Below are 18,302 nucleotides of genomic sequence, written 5' to 3'. Positions count from 1 at the left end.
CCGCGTCGGCGGATTAACATGTGATTGCGCGAGAAAAACTTGCTTCCACGCCCGCGTTATTTTGTGGTCTTTTTAATATTTTATGCGAAATTGAAACGGAGGCCCTGTATATCATATATAGTTCCGGAATTCAAACCCGGTTTGCGCTTTTATGGAGAAACAGGGCTCCCGGCAGTGCTAGGTTCGCACATTATCTTCGATCGTCTGACTGTGGCGTGGAGACTTGTCAGGATTAATGGTGAGTACGAATTGGTGGGCTAGTTGGTTACACGTGTTTTATCACAGCGCACAACAAAAGGGGAAGGGCCGAAAGAGTACACACCACACAGCACTGCGCTTTGTGCCATGCTTAATTGGACATTAAAACATTGCCTAAACATGCGGTCTGATGATTAAAATAAAATATACGCGTGACCGCAATGCAGTGCGTAATAAGAAAAAGGCTTTGCTAGCAGGTGCCACTGTCTGGATCTGTGCTGCGCTTGTTTCGCTTGGCTGGGTTCAGTGGACGCGACTGCAAATTTAACAGTATGTTGCTTACACTGCCTTGTGTTTATCTCTATCCGGCGAGCGATTTTAATGAACGGTTTAATGTATGGCTAAGCCAAAGCGACTTTAGCCGCCCTAACGCTGTCTGTTGCAATGCGCGACACCACGGCTTTCAATTTTCACAAGCACTGTGTGTTCAATTTCGTTCACGATACTTCCGCATCGGAGGGTGCTATCACTTAGTCATCTTTTCTGGTTGGAATGGTTCATTTTGGCGGGCTTATCCTTGCAAGTTTTCCAGCAATGTGCCGTTATCTGTAAAATGAGAATGCAACGGCAAGGCGCGGCTGACTGTCCAGCTAACCAGTTCCCATGTTCGCCGGTGCAGACGCACTAAACGAAAAATTGAACGACTTGTACTACATAGTGGACAGTGTGGTTCAAATATAGTACTCGGTGCACAAACAGACGTGTCAACATCGCAGCTCTTAGTGGCTGGAATTTTTGCCTGTACGGGGCGGGCTTTTTCCACGTACAGTCATGGAAAAAGTTTGCGGGATGCGGATTCGCGAAAAAAATTATTGCGGCACGGTTAGCCACAGCAGACGAATGAAATGCATAAAGTGTGATGAGACAGGCGTGCTCCATCTGCTCGAAGACTACCATCTGATCGGCTAGCGGCGCAACGCAGAAATAATTTTTTTTTTCCGCGAATCGCATCCCTCAAACTTTTGTCCATGACTGAACAGTCGGGAAACTGCGGTTTCAGTCTGTGCTTAGCTCGGGTTGCACAGCTGCTTTCTATTTTGGCCCGCTGGATCCAATAAAAATAGGTAAATTCCACAGAATCTAAAGAAATAAAAGAAGTTATTGATTCCAGCCAGTTTTAGCCCTCTCATGATATCACGCGTTGACACTAGCGAGCTACCTATACTCAGGCTTATGCCCACCGTCATGAGCTGCTTGAGCAGTGTCATCGATTGCCGTATATTTCGCAAACGAGTTAACCAAAGCGTCGCCTGCTGTGCAGACATCTGATGCGATTCGGTGTCACTTTGTTGTTGACCGAGAACGTGTACTGGGCTCGTTTAAATCTCGTGGGAGCTCTCAGAAAAACGTAAGAGCAGTGTCAGGCTTCAGCTTGAGCAGTTTACATTGTATCGACAAGTCCCTATTGACTACGAATTTGTCGTGGCCAACGATGTACGTGGGATCGAAATGTTTCTCACAAACACGTACGTTTGGCGAACCGAATGAGAAGACACCAGCTTCTTTTCGGGGGATGACGCCTCTCAACGTCTCTTTCAATTGAAACTGATCAGCTTGCGGCGGCGCGAGCAGATCAGCTTCGCTGGCCACTGCACGAGGGCTCTGAGCTATTGCCGTAGCCGAGCACGCCTGGTGTGAAACTGCAGCGCATTCTCGCACTGTGCACTGCACATCGTCGTCTTCATCAAGCGATACTCCTATTGAACTAGTATTGCCGCTGGATGTGCCGCCGACCCAGAAAAGCTAAACCGTGAGCCAAACATGCTAAACGCATTCTCTTAGCACGGCAACTCGGTTCGCCTACGTTAAACCCTACCACTTGTTTTTATCGCTCCCTATTTGCTTGCACGACAGTAAAAAAATGATCAGTTTAAAAGTTACTCTTTGCGTATTCACATGATAGCGTAGATGGGAACTTCCCCAGTCACGGACTACAGACAAATATGGCTAGCGAAGTAAGCCATTTAGCGTGTCAACCTGTTCCCAGAAAGAAGACCACTCGGTTGCGGTTATACCAGCTGCATTAGACCATGACACGACCAGAGTGCTCTGGTCACATCTGGCGTACCAAAAGAAATTGACATGGCTGCGGTCCGGAGACAGTGAACACAGAACGTGAAAACAAAAAAGAACGGGAACGAACCTTCGAGGCATTACAGCGCATATACACTTCACACAAACGCGGAAGTGAATCCTACCCCTTGTCATAAAATTGTGGTGCATGAATGCCTCGAAGCTCGGCCGCTTCGAGGGCTCCCGATGGAGGACTCTTGCGTCGGAGGACACAGTCAAGGGGACGTCGTAGTCGTGTTTCCTTATTCGGGCCTGGGTTCTCTCCACCGATGACGTCTTGAACGGGGGGCTCCGCACCAACAGCGCGTACCTGGCATGAACAATTCCAGGCATGTCATGTTAAAGTTTATTTTTGTTCATTGTTTGCTTTGTATTAATTATTTTGGGTTATAAATGGCCAGTGCGCTATATTTTTCGACTATATTTTCTTTCAGGGAATCGCGTTCTCCTCGACCCGAATAAACGTATATCAGGCAGCGTGTATGAAAAACTCGGACAAAGTATTTGAAACGTAGTTTTTCGACATATGAACGTGGCTTCCCGCCTGCTGATTGAACTGACCAAATCCTAACTTGAGAGGCGGGACAATCGTAGAATTTTAGCGGGAACGAATTCGTTCCACCTGGGACACGACGACACCAAGGAGGTTTAAAAGCAACTATCAACGAAATAAAACTGGTTATATAATCATAGATAACGGCAACTTTTTTGCCGGTACCAGCGCTGCCGACTATTGCGCCTCTGTCAGCATAGTGGCGGTTGCTGCTTTGAAAATATTCTATAAGATGAAGAAGCAGAGTTATATCGTGCAAGTACCTCACGTGTGGAAGCTGCGGGGTTCAATCCCCTGTGCCGCCGGGTACCTAAAGTGATACAATTGGTACAAGCTTTCCTCTGGTCTGGTGCTCAGGTTATTTAAGGTGAAATGCTTGGAAATAGATCTTCGACTCCACATTGAGTAGAAGAAAACACCTTGTGCTGTGGCGCTGTTCAGCCACAGTTCCCTTGCGCCATAAAACCATCATCATCGTCATCAAATCGGCAAGCAACGGTTACCAGTTGCGAGAGGAAAAATTAAAGAATGTTAAGTTGCCTTTAACAAAATTGACTGCTTATACTTTGCTCACTCGTATACAAGAAATCCAGATCAATCGTGGCGACTCAGCCTATCAGAAGAGCAACTAAGTTAGAACACAACCTGTCACCACCGTAGGCTCTGTCTCGACTTTCTTCGAAGTTTTGAACTATAGATAGATTCCAAGGCCAAGATTTTTTTCGTTTTGATTGTCACACACGGGAGATAAGCAATGACGTGTTGATATTTACATTCATTTGTGATTTAAAATAGAGTGGTATAGCTTGGCGATAAACATGCAGCTGTCGTTGTAAGCATTACCCCTTTAACCGTTGCAAACATTTATGCGCAATTATATGACATTTACATGATGCATCCAATAGCCCAGACGTCCACTCCGTAGCTGTGGCCCTTCCTGGCCAAGACCACAGGGGCGACATAATTGGGGCTCCCGCAGTTAGTAAACTTATGTTCTTCTTCGAAGTGAACGCGGGCGCAGAACCCAAAGTCGGCCACCTCGAGTTTCATGTCTTCGGTAAGGAGCAGGTGTTGCGCGCTTCAGGTCTCGGTGGATGACCCTCTCCTGCACCAGGCACTCGCAGGCGAGGAGCAGCTAGCGTAGAAAGTAGCGCACCTCTTTCTCGGTCAACGTATTGTGGCAACGGAGCATCTCCTCCAGAGACTGCTGTTGCAAAAGGGTTGCAAGCCCCAAGGGTAGCGTTGGCCTGGCGGCCTGGCGCAAAGCTGGAAACATCCGAAGGTCCCGGCAAAAGATGAGTCGACTGGCAACAGAACAACTTGTTTATTCTGGCATCGCAAAAGAGCAGCCGGTCAGGGCGACCACGTTACTCGAAGGAAGAAATCGAAGTCTCTCCTTGGCGTCCGGGGCAGCTCCCTTTATACCCACGGAGTCGAGGGCAAGAAGGAACGGCTTGGGACGAGGCGCCCGATACGGCGACGCTCAGACATGTTCAGACGTGACGTGCGCGTCCGCCGGGCCGGCGCCGGTCAGACCTCCTCGCCTCCCAGTTGGGGAGCTCCTCTCCCCGGCTGCCGCGCTTTGACAAGCGTGGGCACCAACATGCACACACACACACACGCACACACGACGACACGTGGCATTGAAACCTGCCTGGACGCGCTTGGCGGGAGGCGTTACGGCAGCACTGAACGGGTCCAAATGGCCGCCGTTTTGAACGAAGCCCCGGCGTCCGTTGCATCCGCGCCGGCTATACCGCGCGTCGTAGCCGAAACGTAACAGACCGCCCCGCCGGGAGAAGGAGATCCCGATGGTCAGGGGACTGCATCCGCTGTCCGGAGGGATGTCGCTCGATGATGCTCGTAATCGAAACCGGTCGTCCCTCGACGTTGCTTGAGCGCAGCGCACAGAGAAGGCCTCGTTCTCGGGTTCAGGATCACACAGGACACTGCAAAGTCACTTCGGGAGAGTTGCCATTTTTGTGCTCGTTCCCAGCAAGCGTTAGAACTACGCCGAAACGCAACCGCTCAGTTAGCAAGTACGAAACAACCCTCACTAAGCTCTGCCAGGCTCTTTCCCCTTTTATACTACTGCCTAGTTCCTTACAGTAGTCAAGCAGCACTCAGAACGCGTCCACAAATTGGAAAATTGCACTAGAAAGCACATAATCACTTTGAAACACTAAACAAAAGCAATATGTTAAAAATCCTGCCTCAGGAAGAAAACATCAGTAACAAACAACTTTGAGGCGGATTCTTACGTTAGGGGCTTCGACTTAAGCCATCGGCGTTGCCGTTGAGACTCCCCTTTTTGTAACGCACCTCAAAGGAATATTGTTGCAAAGCGAGGCTCCAGCGCAGGAGGCGGCCATTTTTGGGAGAGATGGTCTGCAGCCATTGGAGAGGGCAGTGATCCGTCTCAATGATAAACCTCGAGCCGGCTAGGTAGCATGACAATTTCTGAACGGCCCACACGAGACACGCACACTCTTTCTCGGTGGCGCTGTACGCCTGCTCACGACAGGTCAGCTTACGACTAGCATACAGGACGGGGTGTTCCACTTCTCCATTGTCCCTTTGGCACAGTACAACGCCCATGCCTAGCATCGAACTGAACAACGAACCCTTTTGTGTAGTCTGGCGATCGTAGCACAGGCTGGCTTGTTAGGGCGCTCTTTAAGGCGCTAAAAGCTCTTTCCTTTGTCTCGCTCCAGACGACTGTTTGGGGCTCTGTTTTTCTTAGAGCATCCGTCAGGGGAGCCGCGATATCGGAGTACCTGGGGATGTACCTCTGATAGTAGCCGGCGACACCTAAGAACGACCGAATATCGGTCTTCGTGCGCGGTTGCGGGAAGTCTCGCACAGCGGCCACCTTTATTTCAGAGGGGCGGCGACGACCCTGTCCAATCACGTGACCGAGGTAGACAACCTCGGCCTGTGCTAATTGGCACTTGGGAGCCTTGACTGTCAAGCCCGCTTCGCGCAGGCGGGTTAGCACTGCCCGCAAGTGTGCCATATGCTCAGACCAGGATGCGGAGAATATCGCTACGTCGTCTAAATACGGTAAAGCGAATTCTTCCTGTCCCCGCAACACTTTGTCCATGAGGCTTGAAAAGCAGTATGGCGCGTTCTTCAAACCAAAACTCAAAATTTTATGACGGAATGTTCCCATTGGTGAAATGAACGCCGCATACCTACTAGCCTCTTCTGTAAGTGGAACCTGCCAATAACCCCTGACAAGATCTAGGGTGGAAATAAACTGAGCGCTACTAACTTTCTCAAGGCGCTCCTCGATGTTAGGGATCGGATAAATTTGATCCTTAGTGATGGAATTAAGCCTGCGGTAGTCGACGCAAGGACGAGGTTCCTTGCCCGGTACCTCAACTAAAATCAAAGGGGAGGTATAATCACTCTCACCCGCCTCAATAACACCGAGCTGTAGCATTTTCTTTACCTCAGCCTCCATAATATCGCGCTGGCTGGGTGACACCCGGTACGCCTTGGATCGTACTGGCTCTGGGGAGGTAAGTTCTATATCATGAGTAAGGACAGAAGTCCTACCAGGCCTCTTAGAGAACTGACCTTGAAACTCTTGTAAGAGTTTGTGTAGTTCGGTTTTCTGCTCAGCCGACAGCGGTGCTTTAATGATTAAGTCACTAATGACCTGATCAGTGTCTTCCCTGTTCGTCACTGAGCCTAGTCCCGGAAGCTCGACCGGAAGCTCTTCGGGAACGTTTTCCATCATACACACCACTGCTTCCCGTTGTCTATAGGGTTTGAGCAGATTACAGTGGTAAACTTGCTGTGCTTTCCGCTTGCCTGGCAGACTCACCACGTAGTTAACATCCGACAGTTTTTGAACAATCCGTGCTGGGCCCTCCCACTGCACGTCGAGTTTGTTTTTTAGCGATGTGCGCAATACCATTACCTCATCGCCAACCTCAAAACGACGGGCCCTGGCTGTCCGATCATAATAAACCTTGGCCCTCTGCTGGGCCTTTGCCATTGCGTCACCTGACAACTCCTGTGCCCTTCTTAAGCGTTCGAGGAGACTAAGCACGTACTCGACCACGACTGGGTCGTCGCCCCTGCCTTCCCACGAGTCTCGAAGCATGCGAAGCGGAGACCGCAGCGAGCGACCGTACACCAGCTCAGCTGGCGAAAACCCCGTAGCCGCATGCGGCGCGGTCCCTAATGCAAACATCACCCCAGGCAGACACAGCTCCCAATCACTTTGTTGCTCAAAACACAATGCTCTCAACACGCGCTTCATGACGGAGTGGAGCTTCTCAACGGAATTCGACTGTGGGTGGTACACTGAGCTGTGTAACAACTTTACCCCACACCTTTCGAGAAAGGCTGTCGTCAAAGCGCTAGTAAGCACTGTGCCCTGATCTGACTGGATTTCCGCAGGAAAACCAACTCGCGCAAATATGGACAATAGTGCACTGACTATCTCAACTGAGCTGAGTTCTTTAAGCGGCACTGCTTCAGGGAACTTTGTCGCTGGGCAGATCACAGTCAAAATGTGTCTGTACCCCGTGGCTGTTACCGGCAGAGGTCCCACTGTATCAATAACGAGCCGTCTAAAAGGCTCCGTAATGATAGGTACCAACTTCAACGGCGCCCTCGATTTGTCCCCTGGTTTGCCAACCCGCTGACAGGTGTCACATGTCCTCACAAAGTGTTCTACGTCACGAAAACACCCTGGCCAATAGTACTCTTGCAAGAGACGGTCCTTAGTCTTCTTAACTCCTAGGTGTCCGGACCACGAACCGCCATGCGACAAGCGCAACAGATCCTGACGGTAGCACTGAGGCACGATCAGCTGATCGAACTCGACTCCTCTGCGGTCTAGATACTTCCGATACAGGACCCCACCTCTTTCCACAAAACGAGCATTTTTCTTGGCGATACCTTCCTTGACATTGCAGCGCATGTTTTCTAGGCTGCCATCCTTTTTTTGCTCGGCTATCAAAGCCGACCGGCTGACTTTTAGCAACCTATTAAGTCCATCGGACGTAGGCGCGATGAGCAAATCTGCAGATAGCTCTCCTAACTTTCCCGTGTCGGGCATTTCCTCTCCAGTACCTGGTGCCTTCAACGCTACAGGCTCAATTTTATTCAGTTCGGACGTGCTCTGAGTATCAGCTTGCAGCGCCTCCGACCCTTTTTCATTGTTCGACAACGTCGGCCCCGCAACTACCGCCTTTGCAGCGAGCTCCCGAACTCTTGATCTGGTTAAGGGCTGAACGCTAGCCTCACCAAACAAAAGCCCCTTCTCGCGCAGGAGGTGATCGGACCTGTTCGAAAATAGGTACGGGTACTGGGGGGGCAGCATAGATGACACTGCGGCCTCCGTCTCAATTGCTCCGAAAGGTCCTTCAATAAGCACTTTTGCTACGGGCAGACACACGCTGTGAGCTTCCACTGCTTGCTTGATCCATGCGCACTCGCCCGTGAACATATCGGGTTCTACGTAAGAGGGGTGAACTACATCCATTGTAGCTGCGGAATCACGAAGCACTCGGCACTCTTTCCCGTTCACGAGGAAGTCTCGCATGTAAGGCTCGAGAAGCTTCATGTTCTCGTCAGTGCTGCATAATGACAAAAACACGACTTTTGTTTTTGTTTCTGGACACTGCGCCGAAAAGTGACCCGGCTTCTGGCATGTATAACACACGCGCGCTTGCCTCCTCTCGAACCGCTTTCTGCGTTCGGCTTCGGCTGCCGCCGTCTCCTTACGTTCGGTCGGACTGCTTTCACTCGCATCCGCACTACGTGTGTCCCCCCTTGCTCTCATGGGTGTGAACTTCGGCCTCTCAGACTTGGAGCCAAATTCACCCTTTTGACCGTCCTTAGCTCCGCGAGCCCGACGCGTCACAAACTCCTCGGCTAGCTCGGCGGCTTTAGCCACTGTACTAACGTCTGGCCTATCCAAGACCCAGTACCGCACGTTCTCAGGTAACCGACTATAAAACTGTTCCAGCCCGAAACACTGCAGAATTTTCTCGTGGTCACCAAACGCTTTCTCTTCTTTGAGCCACTCCTGCATGTTTGACATAAGCCTGTAGGCAAACTCTGTATATGACTCACTTCTGCCTTTTTCATTTTCCCGAAACTTCCGACGGAACGCCTCCGCTGACAGCCTGTACTTTTTTAGCAGACTCGATTTCACTTGGTCGAAATCCTCTGCCTCCTCTCTCTTTAAGCGAGCGACTACGTCGGCCGCCTCGCCGGGTAACAAAGTGAGCAAGCGCTGTGGCCACGTTTCCCGAGAGAACCCCTGCTTCTCGCACGTTCGCTCAAAGTTAACCAGGAACAAACCAATGTCCTCTCCAAGCTTAAACGGCCGCATCAGGTCAGTCATTTTGAACGATACTCGTTCTCCTGCACCGTGTGCCTGACTTCCATTACGAGCGCGTTCCATCTCTACCTCGAGACGCTTCATTTCCAAAGCGTGTTGACGGTCGCGCTCTTCTTTATGTTCGCGCTCGTCTTTCTCTTTTTGCTCTTTACGTTCGCGCTCCTCTTTTTCTTTTTGCTCCCTCTCCTCAATGGTCTCAAGGCATTCCGACAGCTCGTCATCCTCAGCCTCCAACTCAAGAATAGCCCTTAGCAGTTCTGGTTTTCTGAGTTTGTCTGAGACATCCAGACCCAACTCTCTTGCAAGCTCCAGCAATTTCGGTTTGCGCAACGACTTCAAATCCATGGCTGCTCCGAATGCTGCTTTCTCTACTGCCTACTATTGTCTTGCCGCAAACTAACCCGGCAGCAACGACAACCACAATTACCAGCTCTGTTTCTGACACTAACAAAAGCCTGGCAAAACTCAGAAGAAGAAAGTCCCGCACTCACCAAACCTCGCAGCCAAGAATTCAGCGCAGTCGTTCCGCTGCAGGCAACCAATCATCACACAGGGCTCGTTGCACTGCTCCCGGATGGTCGTTGTGCTGCTCAGCATACAGTTGACCGCATATCTTCGCTGCTGGCCTCCGTTGTCGCGATCTCACCGCTGGCAACCAGTTGTTGCAAAAGGGTTGCAAGCCCCAAGGGTAGCGTTGGCCTGGCGGCCTGGGGCAAAGCTGGAAACATCCGAAGGTCCCGGCAAAAGATGAGTCGACTGGCAACAGAACAACTTGTTTATTATGGCATCGCAAAAGAGCAGCCGGTCAGGGCGACCACGTTACTCGAAGGAAGAAATCGAAGTCTCTCCTTGGCGTCCGGGGCAGCTCCCTTTATACCCACGGAGTCGAGGGCAAGAAGGAACGGCTTGGGACGAGGCGCCCGATACGGCGACGCTCAGACATGTTCAGACGTGACGTGCGCGTCCGCCGGGCCGGCGCCGGTCAGACCTCCTCGCCTCCCAGTTGGGGAGCTCCTCTCCCCGGCTGCCGCGCTTTGTCAAGCGTGGGCACCAACATGCACACACACACACACACACGCACACACGACGACACGTGGCATTGAAACCTGCATGGACGCGCTTGGCGGGAGGCGTTACGGCAGCACTGAACGGGTCCAAATGGCCGCCGCTTTGAACGAAGCCCCGGCGTCCGTTGCATCCGCGCCGGCTATACCGCGCGTCGTAGCCGAAACGTAACACTGCGTAGAAAATGCGCTAATAAAGCTTTTGGGAGAGCATTAAAATTAAGCCATTCTGAAGGAACTCGGTTTCCGGTACCATGCACGTGCAAAGCATGTCATTCTTGATAAAGATTGGTTGATTTATTATTTTAAGGTAAAAAATTCAGGGTCCAGAGAAGGACATCTCAATATTTAACGGCAGGTGTCAAAATATAGGTAGCTTTCAAATGGTGGGGGCGCGCTCCCTAAAGAACGATTCAAGAACGCGAGAACTATTTCCACAAAAATGTCAGTAAACAAATACAGCCAGAATACACCCGTATCACCAAATATCCTATAGAAGCGGTTTGGAGGAAGCACAACCCAATATATGTTGTCATCAGGCCTTCATAATCACAGAGGCGAAGCATCGACTGTTGCGCAAGTCAGTAAAAGTTAGGACAGACGGTGAAACTTTGTTACTGCAGTGTTATTTACCTGGGATCCTGAGTCCGGTTTATACAAGCGTCTCTTGGTTCGGCAATTCACGTCAGTAGCGATCGAGTAGACCCAATACGGTTAACGACCATGCGCTGGTATGCCGTAACGCCTGCTAGGGCGCGCAGAAGTGCATTCGACAAATGCAAACCCGAGACGTTTAGCATAGCAGAGACTTATTGGCGTAGACGTCTACTAGTCAGCCGGACCAATACTGTACACGCGTAGTGCCACGCAAATACGTCTCCGGTATTCTAAGTGTGTGTAGTATCTAACAGAGAGCTTTACGTATTAGCATAGACGCATACCGAATTACCGGACGCCTCCTGCGCACGCGCAAGGAAAGGGGCGGGCCAGTTGGGCCACTGAGCGGTCGCAGCCAAACTCCCTTATTCTGCTATACGTCCGCCCTAATACGTATCCGCTAAGGCTAAAACCCTCTACTTTTAAGATCAAGAGGGTTTACTGGCATAGTATTGTGCCTGTTTACCGAACGGCGGCTTCGCACGCGCAGTGCCAGCGGTGCGGCCAGGCGGCGCCACTGCGCGTGCCAGCAACACGTCGAGTAAATCTCTATACGTGTATAGGCCTCTTGCACTGGAGTTTGAGGTATAGTAGCGGCGCCTGGTGGTGGCAAAAAAAGTTGGCTGGGTAGTACCAGGTTAGGTAGTACTGAGCCCTGGCTGTGCAGAAGCACGTTTCTAGCCTGCGGTTTGCGTCGATTCGCACTCTTTTCTGCCCTGTTGATCGCACGAAAAGGCTCGTCACTTGTCAAAGACCACGCTGCGAGCCGGCAGTAGGCTTGTTTTCGAAAGCGGAAGCTCCGTGTAGCGTGGAACGAAATGCTGGCAGCGGACGGCATCGACGACATCGGTCCGCCCGAGAGACCCGCCTCAGGCTCGAAAAAGCGTCACCGTCGTTACTGCTGCGTCCTGGGCTGACATGAGCAAGAAGGGCTAGATCGCAACATCAGATTTTACCGTTTTCCTACAAGGCCGCACGAAGTAGACCGCCGGGCGCGCTAGATAACTGCAGTTCGACTCACCGGATGAGAGAAATTTTGCGCAATGTTGGCTGCTTCACCTGCTGAGGTTTGCTTGATTGCCTGCGTTGCTGAAATTCGGTCCTTTGCACATGCAGTTCCGACGGCAAACCGTGGGAACCAGTGCCGAACAGCAGGATATGAAGTCGCCACTTTGTTGGCGACGAGAGAAACGATTCGGCCAGTCACCCCGCGTATGTGCCTACGGTCTTCCCCGCGGCCTACGTCTGGCATGGCCTGTGATTTACGATTCGAGACCCGGCCACAACAACCCACTGGCGCGAAGTGGTGAAGCGGTTCGGTGTGTGTACGGCCGGGCTGATTCGGTGCGAATTTACTACCGCACGGCGAGCAGAACACGCTGGAGGGTTATATGTGCTCATCATAGACCTCAAGCCAGCACGTTAAGGCAGCGCAGCACGGCAACACTGCATGATGACAGCACACCGATGTCCGAGATATGTCATTAAAAGCTACATCAAGCAAACAGCGCATGAGCTCGCGCTGCGGCGCAATTCGCACGTATGTACATTACTGCGAGCTTATATGCACTGGATCAGTTATCATTTTGCCGAAGGTACAAATGGTCGCAACTACACGCATGGCTACTTGTTTACCTGCAACCACAAGGGCTGCTCGCCGTTTAGTGGCATGCTGAAAGACCGCTACCGGCGCGGCGCGTACCGTCGCGAGTTCGAGCAGTTCCGTACACAAGTTGTCTCCTCATGACTGCTGCGAATTCGTTTATTAGATTCACTTCCTCCAATAAACGTGTTCGTGTGCCTGAATCTGGTATCACACAAACCTCACCTAAAGTTTAACTTCGTGCACGAGTCGCTTCACTTGCGATTGACACAGCGCTGAAACTTCGCCGCTACTTTCTTGATCCGCAAACACGTACTTAGCATTGCGTAATTTCTCGCCTTTGCGCAGCGTGCCAGCCCTGAAAAATTCTTCGGCGCCCGATATTCGCTGCAGGCCGTGGCACAACACAAGCGAAAGTGGCGGGTCTTTACTGTAAAACGTGGTTTTGGAAGCAGACGACTGAGCTTGGTACTACGCAGCGCAGGGCACAGGGCGCTCATTAGCACCATTTTCGCAGCGCCCCCTGGGCAGTGCAGGAGGCCTATACTACGCTAGAAGCCTCTACATTTAGTATAGCTAGGCGCAATAGAATCCCCCTTCCTGCGTCCGCAAAGTGGCATGGGTGCTGCCAGGCGGGGCCACTGCACTTTCATAGGAGGCGTCCGTCTCAAGTGCGGTAAAAACTTCCAATTGCGTCGCGAAGTAGCGTAACACAATAGAATTGAAACGAAGGCGGCACAGCTCACAGCATGAACGTGTCTCATCTTCCTTCTTATGTGTTAAGCTCTTTCGAAACGACTCTCATGAGGGAACCCATCGAGTTTATTTACGAATTATGAGTACGCCGTTTCGTACAGAGATTGTGGGGTACACGCACGACCTATTTCCCTCACCATCCAGCCACGAACGAGCGAACGGCAGGAGGCGACGACAGCGAACCACCCGGGAACGGAGGAGGGCACTCATCCTTCTCCTCCGGCTTCCATGGGTGCAAAAGGGTTGAAAATTAGGCGAGTTCATACGAATTCATGGCGCTGTGTGTGCCACCCTGTCATTCTAGTGGTTCCTCACGCCGCACCACATGGCAGCGTTTTTTCTGCGTCGCGCCTTATTCTCGGCCACTGGCGTAGCCGGAAACGACATACAGGCGCTCAAAGCGAGGTGACATAGGGTGACGCAGATATCTGGAGAAGTGTCGGCGCCGGAAGTGCCTCGTAAGTGGAGAATGGGGGGGGGGGGGGGGGGCAATGACTAGTAGCACATTGAAACGACCTCTGGATTGATCCATACCTCAGCTGTGCCTGCCATAAGCGCGGCCCCTTTTTGCGAAGGCAGCAGCAGCTCTCCAGTCACCGCTGTATTGCACGACAGGGAATAATTGAGCGGCTTAATCTATAATTTCTCCACAACCACGTCTGAAGACGCCAGTCGGGCGCCGAGCGAAGATGCCGACAGGCGAGGCGCTGACGCGACGCTGAAGAAAGGCTGCCTTGTGCTTGGGCCGGGAAGACAATCTCCTGGGGAGAGCGAAGATTTGCTATGCTTAGCAGTAACCGATGAAGCTCTAAATACTCTTTTGTGAGGGAAGACGTCACTCGCCACGGAGCGTCGTGGAACCCTCTTCGGCTGGCCCTTTGTCACCACAACTGCCCGTCAGCCAGGCGATGACCGGCCACTAGGACTCCCGCCTCTTTTTCTGCCGAACAAACATTCATCGGCTTACTAGGATTCATCCGCCCACAGCCTTTTCTTGTATGCTTGAATAACAGCGTGTGCATAGCTGTGCTTACTTCACCGAGTACCCCGTGACTGGAGCTTATTGTTCCACGGCTTACGAGACACCGGTCGCGTACAAATGACTCCTGTGTGTTGTGTGTTTGGCTCGGGCACTTTCCATCACTGCTGGCTACGCAGTGTGACCCCTATGAGTCATATGAACCCTATACTGTATATATCAGCAAAACGTAATCCATGACACATTGGCGAGATATATGCCTTTATAAACCAGCATCACTGCATCTCCTCTCGCACTGTCGTTAGTGTCGAATGGTGCTTGACCTCGTTACGAGATATTATTGCAGCTGTGCAATTCGAGGCACAGAAGAAAGCAGTGATTGCGAAGAAAAAGCAGTAATAGCAACACGAATTCCAAGTTTCGCACTGCGAAGAATATAACAAATGGACATGGGCCTGCAGCGTTATATTCTTAATAACGCATCAAAGTCAGTCCTGAAGATTTGTGTCCGCATTTCATGATTTCTGCTAAATAAAAAAAAAACTTGGAAGTCTAAAAAAAACAGGCTGTCAGTAGTGCTGTGCAGCGAAGCATGGCGCTAGAGACAACGCAACGAAGTTTCTAATAAGGTGCTGTATGCCAGACAGATGCCAAGGTCGAGAGATAGCGAAGGAGGAAGAAGAAAGGCGAGCAGGTTGACTTGATAAATACCGCTGCGGTGCCGTAGTGCTTTCAGCATCCATCTCGCAACTGTGAGGTGCAGGGATCGATACCGAGTGCCGCTGCGTACCCACTGGTGATATTAAGGTACAAGCTTTCCTGACGCTCGGACTCTTCTGGGTGAAACGCTAGAAAAATACACCCCCCCTCCCCTTGAGCAGGCGACACAGTATGCCATAACGCTGTTTGTCCAGAGTTCCTGGCGCCATACAAATGCATTATTATCATCATCGTTTAACCGGGAAAGGCTCCCGTGGGCTATGGAGACAAAGAAGGCAGATTTAAAGGGCTAAAGGTGAGATCAAGCAAACGGCAAGGACATCAGTTAGGGTAAAGCCTACGGCAAATACGGCTTTCCACGACGTGCACAGCAAGCGGGACAGTTGACTCGCAAGCGCTGTTAAGCTCAATTCAGTTAACTGTTGCTCATCCGACTAATGGCAGAACAAAAAAGAGTTCGGCGGTTGCTATTGAGACTGCTTACATGCGGTAATGCGATAGCATTTATTTTTATTTATTATTACCTCAAAGGCCCCATTGAAGGGGCATTACATGAGGGGGTGGAACTTCAGCAGTAAATTTCTTCAATTGACTATATAAATGACGATGAGTCGATCTGATGAACGATGTATCTGATAAACATTACTGTCCCTGGGTGCACTGTTTACATGTAATGTTTGTACATGCACTGCAATTGTGCTCCGGGAGTTTGTGTTTGCGTATTGGTTGCACACAAGACATCGTTTAAGGAGGTGCTCGTCTTGCTTATGTTTCATTCGGCCTCTCGATGGCGTCACTCTATTTCTGTTGCAATCACTGGGATTTTCTGTACCATCTGCGAGCGAGCGAGCGAGAGCGCGCGCACACACGTGCACACACACGCGCACGCAAACACGCCCCCACACACACGCGCACGCAGGCACACCCAAGCACGCCCGCGCACACCCACGCACGCGCGCGTGGTCTCCGCCGGCTTTTCTCGCAATGGGACTGTAGTGCTTTCGCAGTGATGTGTTGTCTAGTGTATGAAGCAATGTATCAACGTGATTCGTGTGAACACATCACGTGCAGACGCCCAAATCTTTCTCTCTTGCATGTGACCGCCCAATTTTTCGTTTCCGTAGCCTGATTACTGAGGAAATTCACGAAAAGGCCAAGACTAGGCGCAGGCTCACTCAACCCGTGCTTAGTCTTAAATTACTGAAAGAAAAAAATGTCCCAGCAGGCTACAGGTATTGCCGCAAACAAGAAATTAGCGCCCCGCATTTGTGAGCCGACTTTACGAAGGAATGGATAAAATACAAGCACAAATGAACAGGAAGGAGAGTGAAACGTCAACGCACCTGTCTTGTGCGCAGCTCTAAAATTATGTACACGTTGTTGTCGTCCTCAAAGTGGCTGTGGAAACCAACGACGTGCTTGTGACGCAGGGTCTCGTGGATCGCGATTTCCTTGTCCGTTTATAGGCAACAAACAAATAAACATTTTATACAAGGCATTGCCCTGAGGTCACGGGTGCTAATTTGCTTTTGTAGCACGTATAGCGGCAGCAGTGCAGGCCTGAGCGCAAGACATTAATATCCGCAGACACGCCCACGGCCTTTAGCAGAGCGCCACAGACAACAAAATGGCGGCTGCTCTACCGTCAGTTAATACTCCATAATGGTTGATTTAGTAAAGCAAGCAACAAAAAATTGCAGAGGATGTTGACTCCTCAGTACGACTACTAACGTCGTATACTACAATAGTAAAAAGCACCAGCGGTACCAGTTGCTGGTGTATATTCAGGAAACTACGCAGGATCGGAGAGCACGGGCGTTATGCGACGCCTGGTCTGTCAGACTAGGGTCCGTTGTGTGAGTCCTCTTTTGCATGCGGCAAAGTGTGCACTGGGAAAACCAGAATGTGTCTTAATGGGCTCCGACGTCACCACGAGCGTTCAGTATAAAAAAGGCACTAATTTTCCTGACCATTGTGAAGCCTGCTCAGAGAAGGCTTGAGTCACCTCCAAGCCCCGCCTGTCTGAATAATTCTTAATAGTCGAGATAAAAATGCGTGTGAACTTAAGTTGAATTTCATATGAAGGCAGAGAGGAGACACTTGTATTAGTGCTGAATCTGTAGTACTTAGCGGAAGTGCACTGTTTATTCCTGCTGATCCTTCTATGTAAATGCTAAATATTAGCGTTTCGTCCCTTTGCGCATGGGTAAAATAAAGAAAAATGCATTTGCTTCAATAAAGTGTTTCGACATAACCGGGAGCGTCCCGCCTCCCAGATCGTCCGCGATCTGTGCCCCTGTATTTGCTTTAGCTGCTGCTATATTTTGCTGCAATAACGTATAAGTTTTCTCCCATGGTTGTAACCGACTTTCACAGCTAAAGTGCTCCTTTAAACTTCTAAATGCATTAAAATGACTTGAAGCGAAGTTTGCGTGCATCAATAGAATGCAGCATTACCGTATCAACGGAACAACTGTAGTTGAAAACGGAGATTTTGAGGGCTCCAAATGCTAAAAAAATAAAAGGTCGGTGCCGGCACGCCTAGCTATTTTAGGTAGCAAACTGTGGCGCATAACAGATTTAGCCGCAGATCGCTGAGGTTAGACGATCGCTGACATAATTCACTTCCAAATGGTGAACGCAGAGTAATTTTCTGTTTTGAGGTGACAACTTACAATGCAGCAGCCGGACAAGTTTTAAATATTAATTTCTTGAACAAAACAAAAATGGACCTTTCGGGTGCCGAACGAACATTGCACGAAAACCAACTGAGAAATATTTTACTAAGAACAAAGATTCACTGTAGTTGTCCTCACTGTCACTTCAGATACATCTCTATACAAGCCAAGAATTCGAGTAACGATGACCTACGTAAATCATGAACCGCTCATCATCATCCAAGAGCGTCTTAGGGATGATCTTGGCTGCGTAGACCTCGTTTGTCTACTTCTCAATGAACTCGTAGCACTGCGCATACCAGCCCTGAAATTGCAGTGGCAGCCTTCTGTCATAGACATTCAAATTGCAGGTAAACGCCGTGGCTTCGGCGTGAGCAGTATGTCTACAGCCCAGAATCAGTCCATTTTTTCACTGGAAGGTAAAATTGGCTTGGCGCCGGAACAAGAAAAAAAGATGACTTTTGCGAGTACAGAAATAATGCAAGTGAAATGCCTAAATTATAATAAAAAGGTACAATTGGACGACAAGCACTTTATAAAGTGATAAGCATGCAGAATAATTTTGACGCATTTGGTACAAATCTTAAACGGAAA

The sequence above is a fragment of the Amblyomma americanum genome, chromosome 8 (assembly GCF_052857255.1).
Source record: "Amblyomma americanum isolate KBUSLIRL-KWMA chromosome 8, ASM5285725v1, whole genome shotgun sequence".
NCBI classification, from domain to species: Eukaryota; Metazoa; Arthropoda; class Arachnida; order Ixodida; family Ixodidae; genus Amblyomma; species Amblyomma americanum.
The sequence above is the reverse complement of the archived record's forward strand: the minus strand, read 5'-3'. Positions refer to the sequence as shown.